Source organism: Urtica dioica, chromosome 4, assembly GCF_054948205.1.
Source record: "Urtica dioica subsp. dioica isolate 48M chromosome 4, U.dioica_male_clone48M_v1_H2, whole genome shotgun sequence".
In the NCBI taxonomy this organism is placed as follows: Eukaryota; Viridiplantae; Streptophyta; class Magnoliopsida; order Rosales; family Urticaceae; genus Urtica; species Urtica dioica.
The window spans coordinates 21,057,659-21,064,202 of NC_142759.1; positions in this window are offsets into that span (position 1 = coordinate 21,057,659).

The following is a 6,544-nucleotide window of genomic DNA, read 5'->3' on the forward strand; positions in this document are numbered from 1 at the left end:
TTGTGTGTGATTGAACAATAGCAATTACTATTTTTCGGAGGGAATTTTGGTTTTGCTCTCTATGTTGACAAAGCTGGTACCTCGCTGATTTTTGTTCGCACATGTTTCGTGAAAAGTTTCTCATGGGCCCATTTTTCTGGTTGGCCCATTCGACTAAAGTGCCGGGCTAAAATGCCATTTATTCCTTTCTTGGGCCGGTGGCTGACCTTGGCCCATTCTTTGCTACGACACTGTTTTACTTTTTGCCATGCTTTCTTACATGCAGACGGTTGCGTTTTCAAGAAAAACTGGGAAGTTACCTTATGTTTATTTCTTATTTTCTCGCATTTTTCTTCGCCCCTCTTTCACACTATTTCTCTTATTTGCGGTCTCACTCCTCTCGACGGTTATCTCTGTGACAGTTTTATATAAATTCCTGACCAAATGGTTGGGACCAGAAGCGGGATCATCACTACCATTCCTCCCAAGAAAGAGAAAACTGCGATAAAGACGAACGATGTCAAATCAAAGGGGCTCGGGCTGGAGAGTAATAGACATGGTGTTCGGGTTCGAGGTTTGTGATCCAATAAACGCGCCGATTGTCAGGCCGGAGGTGCGATTACTGGGTCAATTCCTCCTGATAATCCTTCTCTCTCTGCCGCACGAAATGCCCTACTCAAGAAAGCCGCTCTCTCGATCGCAGACATTACCGGAGAAGTAAGCTCCAGCAGTTCTTCTGAAGAAGGAAGAAAAGATGACGCGACTCCTGAAGAAGAAATTCACACTGGTGGATCCCCCATTGAGAGCCCTCACAAGGCTGTGCAAGGTAACCCTGAAACCTCTCTTCCCCCTGATGAAAATCCTAGGGACAGTGATATGTTGGATTCGCTCCTCGGTGAACAAGAGCCTCCTCCAGTTGATGCCATTGGTGGCATTCTGGGTTTAAGTGGAGATGTCGCGAAAGATGTTCCAACATCTTCTTCTCTGAGGCAAGTGGGGAAGACTGATCAAGTCCAGAATGATGGAGAGGATATTCTTGCCTCTCTGAAGGAGAAGGTCCAGAAAGATGATGACGTCTGTATTGCCACTCTTCTATCGGAGAAGAGAAAGTCTTTGGAAGAAAGTGCTCATGTTGCTCTCATCCTTTCTAAGAAGAAGAAGAAAGAAAAGGTGGGCATGATAAAGAAGCGTGTAAAGAAGTCTGCTCAGACTCCTATGTCTCCTATTGACGAGGTCCATGAGGTTGAAGAAGAGAAACCGGTGATTTCTCTTGGTTTAGGAAACAAGAGATCTGTGGGAGGGCAAAAGCTCCCAAAGAATGTCCCTGGTGCTCCTATGGACAATGTTTCATTCCATAAGGAAGACGGTATCCTCAAATGGAGGTATGTGTATCATCGAGGCATCTTTCCTAAAAAGGAATTGTATGCTGAGGCGCTCAAGATTGACGCCGTCATGGAGCTCTTGCACGATGTTGAGATGCTCAGGACTGTCACAAGCATTGGGGTTTACTATCCGACTTTGGTGAAGGAATTTATCGTCAATCTCTCGTCTTCCTTCGATACTCCAGACAATGCACAGTTCTGGAAGGTTTACGTCAGAGGACATTGTTTTGAGATCTCTCCTGATGTCATCAACAAGTACCTTGGTCGAGAAAAGATGATCACTGCCGATCGGGTTCCCTCTCTGGACATCATTGCTCAAGAAATTACCGGTGATGAAACCAAGGTCTGGCCTTCCAAGGGGACTTTGCCATCGGCTGATCTCACTACCAAATACTCCATCCTCTATCGCATCGGCATCGCCAATTAGGCTCTTTCCTCTCATGGGTCGAGTATCAAGGCGGATTTGGCTCGCCTAATCTACCAGATAGGTACCCGTTCCTACTTTGATTTTGGTAATTTTGTGCTTGACCACTTGGCAAAGCATGCCAAGTCGTTTGCAGTGAAGCTTCCCATAGGTTTCCCATCCATCATCACTGGCATCCTGCTCAAGCAAAACAAGAACATCTTGTGAAGTACAGATGTGGTGGGCAAAAGACCTGGTGTTCTCAACTTCAGTCACAAATTGTTTGAGGGGAAACATGCTCAAGATCTTGTCAGACCTTCTGTCGAGACATTTGACATCTCAGGGAGCAAACTTCGTTTGGGGACAATGATAGAAGAAGTTCAGAGGAATGTGTTGAAAGAACTTCTTGAGGAGATTGAGACTCTTAAAAGGATTATCGAGACTCTCTCCAACAGGAAGTCCAAGTGCGAAGCTCTTGTCCGAGATCTCGCTGCTCCTAGTTCAACTACTGCTTCTCAACCTGGCCAAGCCAATGTGTCTGATGTTTCTGATGCTACTGAAGACTCTGAGGATGATGACAAGTCTGAAGACGATGAAGAAGGCATTGGCAGTGACCGGGATGATGTTGGTGACGATGGTGATTCGGGTTAAATCTCTCTTTCACTCTGTTCAAGATCTGGTCTGTAGTATACAACTTCTTTTCAGACTTCTTTATGTTTGGTTTGTGATACAGTTCATCATATGTTTCAGACTATGTTATGTTGGTGTGTAAAACCTGAACATCTTTCTTTTGATGGTTTATGTCATGCTGTTTGTTCAAGTTCTCATCCTTTTCAGGCCGTTGTTTGTTCCTTCCTCTGTGTTGGCCGATCCTTGCCTTTGGTATTATTTTAAGGCAATCAGGGGGAGAAACGTCATGAGATCATTTATTTTGACTCTCTTCTTTGTTCATGACGCTTGTATGAGAACTGCTCCTGTAAGTGCTTGCCTAAAAAATAGCCAAAAGGGGAGATTGTTGATACGTTATTTGTTGACTGTATTTTTTAGTGCAAGTTGTATGGAAAGATGTCGGTCGTTATGCTTCTACTTCTAGTGTGACATGTTTCCTCCTGTGTGCAGACTTTATTTCAGGCAAGTTTCCAGTATTGACAGTTTGCTTCGCTGGTGACTTGATTATGAGATATTGCCTCGCTGCTGACTTCATTGCAAGATATTTGCCTCGCTGGTGTCTTGATTATGTGATATTCGTTTGAGGCTGGGTAAGGAAACCCTAGATTCACTTCCAGGCTTGTGAAGCTGCTATAAAAGTCATGCGCTATCCCTTAGCAGCCTTGACGCTTTTGAAAAAACACTTAGAGCTCTTAGACGTGAAAGACTGGCGGACTGGGAGGCTTTGTGTTTTGTTGACTAGGTGTTCACTGGTGGTAATAGTCTCTAGGTTTTATTGATTTGACGATTGTAATCATATATAAACCTTGCGTGTACTATTGACTACAAGATAGTGAAATCCTTTCCACTGGCAGAGTGCCCCCAGACTTAGGTGTGTTTCACTGAACTGGGTAACCATATCGTGTGTACTTTGTTTTTGCACTGTTTTTTGTTTATCCATAATCTGTGTTCAAGCAAGTTGTCAGACACATTGTCAACACATTGTGTGCGACATATTGTCTTCGCAACTAATCAGAATTTCATAAAGGCTTGGCGAAGGAGGCTTCACCAAAATTAATCATATTTTTATATTCAATAGAGCCAAGTTTCACGATTCTTAGACAATTAGATTGTATTTCAATCTTACGTCTTTTATTTAGCTTTATACTAATTATTAAAAATTAGATTTATGTACAATCATTATTTTACTAGAAGTCTAGAGCGTATAAAGCTCTATATGTAACACTGTTTACATATTTTGATTTATTTGAAGACTGTCTGAACTAACCTCTACAACTTACCCGCTCAGCCCAAATTCCTGCAGCACCAGCATGGTAATCTCTTGTACAGTAATAATAATGAAAAAATCAATCAAATAAACTCATTGTCCTATTGTATCATCATCAACAACAACATTAGCCTAAACTGCTCAAATTGAATTAAACCTCGAAGAACAGTCCAAAGATACCTTCTTTGGGAATCGGCTGGGTAGACGATTCTGAGCCCGATTAGGTGATGAGACAATCTCCGAAAGCGTAACAATTACACATAGCAACAGAAGAGTGAAGAGAGCCTTTTTACTGCCCATTTTCTCAAACTCAACCCAAAGTTCAAGGAGAATCTGAGAAAAACGTATTCACAAATTGAATCACTTCATCTTCCTTCTTATCTAAACTAAAACTAAATAATTAAAAACCATCAATAACGAAGTACAATTTTCTAGATAAAGGCTTTTTTTTTGTTAAATAAGCATTCAAAGCACAATACCTACCTTTTTACTATAAGGAATTCATAGTAGACACGCCATCGATGTTCTAAAAAGGCATGAATCATGAAATTTTATTTTGAGTAAATTATGTAACATTTGAAGGAATGCTTTAAAAATCTAGCCATAAAGAAGAGTGCACAATTATGACGATTATACCTTCCAAAAGAGCTTTACAAACTTCCTCAATTGTGGCGGGTCGCCACTGTGACGACTCGATTTTTCGGACCGTCTTACTTATCTCACTTTTTAAAGTTTAGAAAATTCTTTAGAAAACTTTGAGGAATTTTTTTATTTCAAAAGAAACACATCGAATAAAAGCAAACTTAAGTTTTAAGAATTTAAAAAAGAAACAAAAAATAAAAGAAATATATGAAGATTGCATATCGAACATTTCATGAGAAGTACTTAACCAAAATTGAAAATACGAATTCAAAACTAAACATAGCGGCAAAAATACTAAAACATAATCCATATTCTAAGTCTAAACTAAATTAGAAAACTCTTTGAAACTTCATAAGTTTGAAACAATTGAAAATAAAAACTTTAAAAATTTATTTCTTAAAGACTTGTAGCGGAAGACTTATTCTGTAAATGAAAATCATAACCCAACATTGTCACTGTAGACGCCGCTAGTCCGCCCTGCTCAGTTCTTTGCAAGTTGTTTACCTACAACACAGATGTATATTTTTTTTTTCGAAGAAATGAGCTTAGGCTCAGCGAGAATAATATAAAGCTCACAAAATAAAAAAGAGTAATACAATGCATGAACCGGTTATTAGTATTTTAAAACTAATTGGTGACTTGATCTTTCTTTTCTTGATTCTATCAACTTTTAGTTCGGGGTGCTGCTAGAGACTGTGAAGGGAAACGGTGGGCAAGAGATAAAAAGAATGCTCTTGCTAGGTCAAGCCTATTTATAAGTTGTAAAGGAATATTTTTGATCTTATCACTATATTTCTTTATATAAAAAATAAATTGACATATTAAAAAAAAACTAAAGAGATTTTATTTCCTTTAAAAATAAAAACCACCTATGCGTTACATACGCATATTATTATATGCTGATTTTTTTTTTCTCACTGGTTATATATATACATATATATATATTATTTCTTTATTCTTCTTTCTACATATATAATTTAATCTTCTGTATTCTTTTTTTCTTAGTCGGTGGAACATATATATATATATATATATATATATATATATATATATATATATATATATACTAACATAAACTTTGAACTTTAAATTTCATATATTATTATGAAATATCTAAATTTCTTTATAAGCTAGTTTTGGGGTTCACAATCGCCCCTACTTATTGGAATTTTCATCCCGAAAATTAACAAACAGTCGAGAAGAAACGTAAAATCTCTTACTTGGATATAGTAAGTCACTCTAAAAAGATCGAGAAATTGCGATTTCATATCTTCTTCCCGTTCTCAAGATAGTACCAATTATTTCAACTCCAAGAGGATGAAATTGAACCTTAACTCCTAACCACAAATTATTATGGGTACTATTTTTCGAGGTAGATAATAATAAAACATATTATCAGATGGTAAGACCGGGCATAAAACTTTTCTAGTTTTCTCTAAACTATAGCCTATTATTTTTTTTTTGCAAACTAAAAAAAAGGAGCGAGTAGCACTAGAGTTAAACAATACAAAGGCGTCATAACGGACTAAGTAATCTGACCTTCTACTACATTCGAGGTGCTGGCTAGGGCATCTGTGAAATCCAAAATTTTAAGCTTAATTAAAAGGCTAAAATATTTGTGTTTGAGTGACGTTAATATTTTTTTTAGTAAAGTAATATTGAATGATATTTTTTTTATGTGGTAGTTTTTGAAATTTTTCTTTTATGTATGTTTTAGGGTATTTTTTGAATTTAATATACTCTTTAGATTACAAAATATGGATATAATATATATAAGTTATATATTATAAATGAGTTATGTGTGTATATATACATATTTTACATATATTATTATTATATATATGGGCTATTTTGAAGAATAGCCAAATTGGCTCAACAATAGCCCATTTTCATTTTATTAAGTAAATAGCTCAATTTTAATAGACTACCTAAACTACTCCTATCATCCACAACCTCCCTTAACCCTAACTCATTCCCTCTCACCGCCGTCCCAAACCTCTCAGACGACGACTCCTCCACCACATCCGCCGCCGCCACCCCCTCCTGCTCCGGGATTTCGAAGCTCCGGCGAGTTCAAAGACTGGATTTCTTGCATAACCGTTTCACCGGCGAGATTCCGGCGACCGAGCTCGCGAGCTCGCTCGTCTCCCGAGACTGCTCTCCGCCTGGAGTCGAACCGGTTCAACGGAGGCCTCAACGAAT